The sequence below is a fragment of the Neovison vison genome, chromosome 11 (assembly GCF_020171115.1).
Source record: "Neovison vison isolate M4711 chromosome 11, ASM_NN_V1, whole genome shotgun sequence".
NCBI lineage: Eukaryota > Metazoa > Chordata > Mammalia > Carnivora > Mustelidae > Neogale > Neogale vison.
In genome coordinates this window covers 95,419,370-95,429,910 of record NC_058101.1, presented here as the reverse complement: position 1 = coordinate 95,429,910, position 10,541 = coordinate 95,419,370, and positions in this window count along the sequence as shown.

Sequence of the window (10,541 nt, the reverse complement as noted above, 5' to 3'; positions counted from 1 at the left end):
AAAAAAAGCAGGGGGCATCACAATTCCAGACTTCAAGCTATATTGCAAATCTGTGATCATCAAGGCAGCATGGTACTGGCATAAAAACTGACACAGAGGTCAATGGAACAGAACAGAGAACCCAGAAATGGACCCTCAACTCTATGGTCAATTAGTCTTCAACAGAACAGGAAAGAATATCCAATGGGAAAAAAAGACAGTCTCTTCAATAAATGGTACTAGGAAATTTGGACAACCACATGTGGAATGAAATTCGACCGTTTCCTTACACCATACACAAAAACATAGGCTCAAAATGGATGAAAGACCTCAATGTGAGACAGGAATCCATCAAAATCCTAGAGGGGAACATGGGCAGCAACCTCTTCCACCTCAGCCACAGCAACTTCTTGCTAGACATGTCTCCAAAGGCAAAGGAAACAAAGGCAAAAATGAACTATTGGGACTTCATCAGGATAAAAAGCTTTTATACAGCAAAGGAAACAGTCAACGAAACCAAAAGACAACTGACAGAATGGGAGAAGATATTTGCAAATGACATATAAGATAAAGAGCTAGTATCCAAAATCTATAAAGAACTTATCTTTTTTTTTTCAGTGTTCCAAGTTTCACTGTTTTATGTATCACACCCCGTGTTCCAGGCAATATGTGCCCTCCTTAATACTCACCACCAGGCTCACTCATCCCCTAACTCCTTCTGGTCTAAAACCCTGTTTGTTTCTCAGAGTCCACAGTCTCTCATGGTTCATCTCCCCCTCCGATTTATCAAACTCAACACCCAAAGAACAAATAATCCAATCAAGAAATGGGCAGAAGACATAAACAGACCGTTCTCCAAAGAAGACATCCAAATGGCCAACAGACACATGAAAAAGTGCTCAACATTACTCAGCATTAGGGAAATACAAATCAAAACCACAATGAGATATCACCTCACACCAGTCAGAATGGCTAAAATTAACAAGTCAAGAAGTGACAGATGTTGGCGAGGATGCAAAGAAAAGGGAACCCTCCTACACTGTTGGTGAGAATGCAAACCAGTGCAGCCAATCTGGAAAACAGTATAGAGGTTCCTCAAAAAGTTGACAGTAGAGCTACCCTATGACTCAGCAATTGCACTACTAGGTATTTACCCCAAAAATAGAAATGTAGTGATCCAAAGGGCACCTGCACCCCAATGTTTATAGCAGCAGTGTTCACAATAGCCCAACTATAGAAATAGCTGAGAAGTCCATTGACAGATGAATGGATAAAGGTGTGGTATATATATATATATATATATATATATATATGCAGTGGAATATTACATAGTCATAAAAATGAAATCTTGCCACTTGCAAGGATGTGGCTGGAACTAGAGGGTATTATGCTAAGCAGAATAAGTCAGTCAGAGAAAGACACTTATCAAGTGATCTCCCTGATATGTGGAATTTAAGAAACAAGGCAGAGGATCATAGGGGAAGAGAGGAAGGAAGGAAACAAGAGGAAACCAGAGAGAGAGACAAACCATAAGAGACTTTTAAGCCTGAGCATGAAGGGAGGAGTGAGGGGAGGGGGTTGTTGGATGATGGACATTGGGGAGGATATGTGTTGCGGTGAGTGCTGTGTATTGTCTAAGACTGATGAATCACAGACCTGTACTCCTGAAACAAATTATATTATATGTTGATAGGTAAATAAATAATTAATTGAAAAATAAAACACATTTCACATTTGGAAATAACTTAAAAGAAATAAGGATAGTTACTGTTTCCTTCTAAGAAAAAAATACTGGCATTTGCTGTTTCTTCAGCTCAAGGTATGGGAAAATTAATGTTCTCATTCAGAGTGGGAAAAGAGCTACTATTAAGTTCCAATTTAACCAAGTTCTCAATTTAGCCAAGTTCTCAATACCCTTTCCCTTAAGAAAATGGAATTCCTCCTCTACTTTTGCAAAACTACTTTTATAATCCCTCTTTTCTACTCCTTAGACCAGTGTTCACAAGCAGTAAGATCATTGTCTTAGGAAAATAATGGATACACAGAGGTCTTCTGAAACATGTAAGACACTCTGTCTCATTAAGGAACTGTGTACCTGGTAAAATCTAATATAATAATATTCCCAAATCCTACTAGATCTTTATTTTTTGTAGTTTATTTCTTGAATCTCTAGCTTTTCTATTTGTGTATGAGAAAATTGAAAACTTCAGTATTGAAATAAGTTTCATGACATACAGTGTGATTTACAATGCTTTCTGCCCTTTACATTAAGTAGATACAAGTTAGATACAAGCTCATGAATCAATGTACATCAAGGGTTTATTTACCTTAACGACCTTTTTTTTCTGTCAAAATTCCATTTTTCAGGCTATTTGAAAAGTGTTCTAAATGTATTTAGTTTTTCAAATCTTTAGTTAGAAATTCAAGAATAATAAAAAAGAATAAAATAGTATTTTCCTGTATTTGGTTGAGCTGGATAATGGACTATTCTCTTAAGACTTTTTTTTTTTTTTTTAAAGATTTCCTCCACCCCAAGCCTCTGTTTTAATAACTTTTAACCAAGCTCCATTCAAGTTGCTTAACTCCATTGTAGTATACCAGGAAACATTGTTCTTCCACTGAAAATTTATTTAGACATCCATCCATTTCAGTCCTTCAATCTAAAAAGCAAAATACTCTTTTTCATTATTTACAAAAGTAATATTAAGGTTTCCTTAGACAATAGTCTGTTTTTTAACAAGATTTGGAACTCTGCCTATCCCATCATTTTAATGTGTTATAATTTTTCTTCTTATTATAGTTAATATCTTTTCATGGGTAGTAGGTAGACTGATTATCTGGTTCATGATAACCTACTAGACTCATTGTGTCCAGATTTTCCAGGTACAGAAAAATTAAATAATTCTTATAAAGGAGATGAGCTCTTCAGGTTCCTAAAGACTCTGTGTTTTGTCTAAATTAATTCATTTTATCTTGTTTGGTGTAATTTTTCACTTAATTTATAGTGTGTGTTTTTTTCCCTAATAGAAACACTAAATCCTTAATAAAACTATTGAGGTTTAAGTTGCCTGAAGGGAGAGAGTGCACCTAATAGCTGCTAATTTACTACAGGTCCAAAAATGGAACAACTCACCGGTAAATCATCAAAATGTATTTTTAAATTTACTTATAGGGTAGTCTGTGCTATTTCTCTTTCTATACAACTAATTAAGATGATTATATTTGAAATTCTGCTTTATTGAGGCTCAAGTATTTTTCTGACTTGGACGTAATTTTATCACTTTTTTATTCATGATTAACTGTGGAAAACTTTCTATTTGGATACTTTCCAGTTTTCCTTAGGACTGCAGTAGATTGATACAATCTTGATCACTTGCAGCTGCAATTATAAAGATATGCTGAGCTATTAAAATCTCAGATAACACAATATAAAAATTTAAGAATCCTGAAATTCATCATAATTTACAGTTAAAACAGACCCAGGGAGCAGTTAAGCTATTTCTATTAGGTTTTAAAATAGGATTTGGAAGGTGATCTAATTATCTCAGATAAATTATATTCTTTATTGATACAGTGATCTTCATTACTGTTGACCCATTCTCCTTGAGTATGCAAAAAGCATTATCTTTAAGGATTGCTTGAAATAATCAAGGTGTTTTTATTGTTAATGAAAGATACTTCCATAACATTAGCATTATGCATTACATTTTAACAATCAAAAGAATGTATTACAAGGACATAGTTTCTCATAAATAATAATACCAGAAGCCAAAATGATAGCAGACAGAGATATACAGACTATGCTAATGAAATTACAGACTATACTAATGGAAAAATAAAATATATGAGAAAATATGTATGAGAAGTCAGAGAGAGTGAAATATTCACAAGCACTGATACAAGAAAGGATATATAAAGGGTAAATAGAGATCAAGAGGGTGGACTGGCAAGAATCTATAGGTTAGTCCTTTGGTAGAGCAGAACAAACTTTATTTTTTAATGTTTTTAAAGATTTTATTTACTTATTTGACAGAGAGAGAGAGACAGCAAGAGAAGGAATACAGGCAGGGTGAGTGGAAGAAGGAGAAGCAGGCTTTCCACCCAGCAGGAGCCTAGTGTGGAGCTCAATCCCAGGACTCCGGGATCACCATCTGAGCTAAAGGCAGACACCTAATAGCCAGCCAGGTGCCCCAGAATAGACTTTAAAAAAGATACTCTATTACTATCAGTTACCTAAAGTAGACTTCTATTGGCTGCCAGCCAGCCAGGCTCTGATATATGTTTCTGTCATAATGGGAAGCTGGCTTATTTATACAGTTCAGGTATAGCCTCCTGTGTACGTGGGGTTACTTAACCTCTACATACAGGCTCAGATCCCCGGATTCTTAGCTCGATGGTTCTGGGTCAGATCGGCTGTTCTGCTTTATTGCTAGAACCTTGCTTATTTTGCATAATAGTTCTGTTGATGTATCTCTTTGCCTTGTTCTTTGTGGCTTGGCTTAGTCTTGTGCCTTTTGTTCATTGGTTGGTTTTGGTCTTATTGTTCATGAAATTTTCTTTCAGCTAAAAGTAAAAGAAAATCCAACTCACACTATTTAAACAGCAATGGGGATTTATTCATTCCTGTTATTGAAAGATTCAGGATAATTTGAGTTTCAGGGATTATTTGATTCAGCAGCTCAGTGGTATCACCTAGTTGTTCTTCCGTCTTTACTGTCTTCTTTGTATCAACTTAATTCCAAGGCAAGAAATTTAATTAGCTGCTGTAATAAATAATTTTGAATTCTGTGAGTGTTTCTGGTCAAGCTGCCTTCTATATTACCAGTTCAGGACCCAGACTCCTCTCAATTTTATTGTTCTACTCTATTCTAAATCCTGGGTTCTCTAGAGTCAGACAAAAGAGTACACAAGGGAGACATATTTAATTCTTATGACTTTGCTCAGAAGCAACACAAACACTTCAGTATATATTGCAGTCACCAGAATTTAGTCATAAGGACATCTGATATCCCTAAATTAGAGGGTATAAAAATGCATTATAGCTCTAGGAAGAAATAGGAAACAGGTTTTGGTGATCACGTAACATTCTCTGCTAGACTTGACTTCCCAGTGGAAAGAAAAAGTAGCTGTAACACTTCTAGGACTCATATTCTATACCACATCATCCCAAACCGGAAGAGTAGACTGATTTCTGGCAACCAAGGGAATGAGAATGAGAAAACTGTTTCTGAAAATCCCCAGTATGCCTCCACTTGCCTCTTACTAACACAGATAGGGTCTTCAGTTACTGAGGTAGACACCTACACTGTGCCAGGAAAATGCCACGTGTTGCTTCATAGTCATCAGGCAATGGAGAAAGAGATAGGACCACTTTTAGCCCACTCAACCCTTTTTTTTTTTTTAAAGATTTTTCTTATTTATTTGACAGACAGAGATCACAAGTAGGCAGAGAGGCAGGCAGAGAGAGAGGAGGAAGCAGGCTCCCTGCTGAGCAGAGAGCCCGATGCGGGGCTCGATGCCAAGACCCTGAGATCATGACCTGAGCCAAAGGCAGAGGCTCTAACCCACTGAGCCACCCAGGCACCCCCATAGCCCACTCAACCCTTTTTAATGAATGTGATTTTGAATTTGTTGGTATTTTCTATTTATACTTTATTTCATTAATTCCTGCCCTTATTTCCCACCTTCTTTCCTTGAGTTCTCTCTTTTGTTCTATTTGCAACTTCTTTGGTTGAATATTTGGTTCATTAGTCTTTATTAACTCCTGATAAAAGTATTGAATGGTATCAATATTCCTAGAAATATGGGTTTAGCTGTATTAAGTTCTAAATATCTTTACATCTCCTTTGCAATTTACAGGTTTTGCCAAAAACTATTAAGCAATGTTATTTAGTGTAAAAATAACAGGTTTTTCTTAGCTGTTCTTTTTTATTTCTTTTGTTCTTTTTTTTTAAAGATGTATTTATTTTAGAGAGAGAGTGGGGAGTGGGGCGGAGTGAGAGACAATCTCTCAACCAGACTCCCTGCTGAGCACAGAGCGCCACTTGATGCTCTGTCTCATGACCCTGGTGTCATAACCTGAGCCGAAACCGAGAGTTGGACACTTAACCAACTAAGTCACCCAGGTGCTCTTGTTCTTTATTTCTAATTTCACTTCATTTTGGTAACAAAGAAGTCTATAAAATGTTGATCCTCTGGAATTTATTTAAGTTTCCTTTATGGCTTAGTACATGATGTATTTTATTAATGTTCTGTATGTTCTAGGGAGTGATCATCAATGTATTTAATATCTGTTAAGTAAAGCTGAGATATAGATAGATAGATGATAGATTGATACGAATACATACCAGCTCAAAATTTTTCATTATATTCTTTAAGTCTTCAAGGTCTATGTTTATTTTAGGTCTACTTATTCTATCAGTTTCTGAGAAAGGTCCTCAAAAAGCCAGCAGCTAGTTGTTGATTTATACCTGTTTTCCTGCTGTTTAGCTATAGCTTTGAAATATTTTGAGTCCATATTACTAGATGGACATATGCTTATGATAGATAGATCTCCTTGCCCTATTATATCTTTTATAGGAGCTACCCTTATCATATCTCTTTCTGTTAAAATCTGTTTTATCAAGTATTGATACTATTTCCCTAGCCTTTTTTTTTGTTTTATTTACCTGGTATATATCTCTCCATCCTTTTATTTTCACCCAGATTGGGTGTTTTTAAGTAGATCTTTTGTATGGAACATATTAATGCTTTCTCTTTCTGAATCCAATCAGAAGTCTGAATTATCATATATTATTTTTGCTCGGTATCAGGCAGATTTTCTGATCACAGTTTCATCTGTAAGCTGTATAGAGAAGTAAATCCCAGCTGTGTAAGCTGTAGAGAGAAATAAATCCCAGCTCTGAGGTCTGGAATGGGAAGTAGTAAAAGAGCAAAAGCCTAGGCAATCTGTAAGTATTTCCCTCACCTCAACAGGGATTTTCTCCTCTGTGGCTATTATTCTATCAGAACCAATGTCAACAATGTAGGATGTTGCTACCAATTTCCATTAATAAAAAGCAGACAATAATTAGGCAAAGATAAGAGAGGGAGAATCAAAAGCAACATTTTATAAATATCTTTCTTAATTTTTATTTTCTTACCACCATCTTTAGTGACCTCAGGCCATTTTCAACCATTCACCATCTGATACATACTAATTTAGGAATTGTGCTTTTACTGTTAAATCTTAAAAAAATACCTGCCCAAGTTCACAAATATTTTTCCTATGTTTGTTTATAGAAAAAAGTGTTTACATTTATGTCAATGATTCATCTTGAATTAATTTTTGTGTTAGTCAAAAGATAAGGATCAAAGTTCGTGTGTTTGCATATAGCTAATCAGTTGTTCTAGCACCATTCACTGAAAATGTGAGTTCACATTGAGTTACTTTGTTAATTTTGTCAAAAATCAATTGACAAAAACAAATAAAATAAATTAAAATAAATTGGCCATATATGTGTGAGTCTACTTCTGGTTTTTCTTTTCTGTTTCATTGATATATTTATCTACATAACATAACACACTGTTTTAATTACCTTTTAATAGATTTTGAAATTAGGTTTATGTCTTCAAGTTTGTTTTCTTCAAAATAATTTTGAATTCTGTAGATCTAAATTTTACAATCACCATGTGAATTCTTACAAAAAAAAAAGGTGTTTGGAATTTTTTTTTTTTTTTTTTGGAGGATGAGTGAGGATTGGAATTAACCTATAGATTCAGTGGGGGAAGAATTGACGTCTTAACAATACTGAGTTTTCCATTCCTGAACATGATACATACCTTTATTTCGGTTTTGTTTTGTTTTGTTTTTAACTCTGTTTCGGTAATATTTTGTGGTTTTCAGTTTATAGGTCTTGAATATTTTTCACATATCTATCACCAAGAATTTCTGCTATTTGAAATGGTATTTAAAATTTTAGTTTTAGATTTCATATTGTTAGTATATATTGACCTTGTATTGTGCAACCTTGCTAAAATGACTAATATTTTTTAGGTTTATCCCAATTTATTTTAATTAAAATTAGCTTGAAAGCTATGTATTAGCATAAACAAATACATACATTAAAGACTACTGTTGTAAAAAAGCTAATTAAATAATAAAATACATGAAATGCTAACAGGATATGGAATGATAGAAATCTTTAATGATGGTGCTTGAAGACTAGCAGAAATTATTAGATGGAAATAGGGAAATAAATGGATGTTAGATTATGAGGTGAATTTCTGGGTTCCTTCAAAGATTATCAAATGACTTATTTTTATAGATTCCTTTCTATTTCTACATAGATAATCAAATTGTCTGTAATTATAGTTTTACTTATCCATTCCAATCTGGATACTTTTATATATTTTTTATTGCCTTATTGCAACAAAATAGAATAGAATAGAATATCCAGAATGATATTGAATAGAAATCAGAGGCAGATATATTTTTCTTGTTCCTCATATTGAAGAAGGTATTCAGTCTTTCCTAATTATGTTCAAGGAAATGCCTTCTATTTCTTATTTGCTGATAGAAATAGTTTTTCTGCATCTAATGAGGTAAAATATATATATATATATCTCTGTGAACAGGATGAATTATAGTGGTTGATTTTTGAATATTAAACAAAACATTATTGTGATAATCCCCACTTGATCATTATGTTTTATTCTCCTTGTAAATCATTAACATAGGTTTGTTAAGATGCCAAGAAATTTTGCGTATTTTTGTGAGGTATGTGGGTCCATGGTTTTCTTTCTTTGCATTCTTGGATATTAGAGAAATACTGAGTTCATGGGTTAAATTGTATTCTTTCTTCCTAAATTTTATGGATGAATGTATGTAAATTTGGCATTATTTCTTCTTTAAATATTTGATAGAATTCATCAATGAAACCATCTAGGCCCCAAGTTTCCTTTGAAGAAAAGTTTTTAACTACAAATGCAACATATAAATAAATCTAGGACCATTTTGTTTAACTGTTTTTTCCTGATGAGCTTTGGTAGTTGGTGTCTTACAAAGTGCTTCATCTAGGTTGTCAAATTTATCATTGTTAAATTTGTTCAAAATATTTCTTTATTATAATTTAAACATCTACAAGACCTGTAGTTATGTTACCTGTAACATTCTTGATATTGGTAAATTTGTGCCTTCTTTCTTTTTTTCCTGAGCAGTCTAACTAGCCATTTATTAATTTTGTTGATCTTCTTAACAAGTTTTTGCTTCATTGAATTTTCTATTATTTTTCTATGTTCTATTTTATTGATTTGTGTTCTTAAATTTTTATTTACTGTCCTTAATTTGAATTTAATTTGCTCATTTTCTAGTATTTTAAGATAGAATTTGAAGTCATTGATTTCAAATATTTCTTCTTTTCTAATACAGGCATTTAGTTCTATAAATTTCTCTCTAAGCAGTGCTTTATCCACTCCTCACAAATTTTAATATGTTGTGCTCCAACTTTTATTTAGTTGAAAATACTTTCTAGTTCCTATTTCAATTTCTACTATGACCAATCGATTATTTAAAAGTGTGCTGTTTAGTTTACAAATGTTTTGGGATTGTCTAGATATCTTTCTTTAATTGATTCCTAGTTTAATTCCATTGCTGTTCCGTTAAGTCATAAAGTTTTTGAGTGGTGTGTTATGCAGCAATTAGGTATTTGATAAAGAAATTCTCACAAATATCTCAGTAAAGTGAGATATCATATCAGTCAGGCTTTTGTAAAGAAAACAGAAGAACTTTAATATAATACATTATGTGCATACAAAGGCATTAGAAAAGCTAGAAAAACAAAGGTCAAGAAAGGCATCACTAACATTTAGGAAATCTAGAAGTTGCAGCAAAGACAAAGGAAATAATCAGTTTCAGGACACCGCTGCAAACCATCAGTTGCCTGCACTATTGATGTAGGTGATTCACAGAATACGTGAAGCTGCTTGAAAAACATGTTTATCTTACTGCCAGAGCAAAATGGCTATGATTCTTTTTCACCTTCCAAATATTGTGTGGTGCCTCCAAAAGGTGGAACCTAAACTAGTACCCTGCTGCAAAGGGATCTTGGGAAAAGTAGGTTCTAGGCTTTCCAGACTCTGGAAAGACAAAAGGATAAGATCATTTTTTGGAGCCCACTGTGGAGCCCAGCGTGGGGCTTGAACTCACAGCCCTGAAATCAAGACCTGAGCTGAGATCAAGAGTCGAATGCTTAACTGATAGCTACCCAGGCATCCTGGATAAGATCATTTTTAATACTTCTTTGGCTAACTCCTAAAGTAGGATAAGGATTCTCCATCTCTTTCTTGTCTTGTTTGAGTATTCCCTCCTGAGCCATTTTACATTGGTAAATATAACTGGTGGAGGTGGAACTTATGGTTGATGGTCAAAGTACAAACTCCATTGCTGTCCTTCCAAGTCCCCTAGGGTGCACAAAATAGAGTCTCTCAGTGGTGTGTAAATATGCAAACTATGCAAGGAAATGTAGCATTCCATGATTCACAAAGCAATAATTTCATCACTTATAAAGTACTTCCATACATAT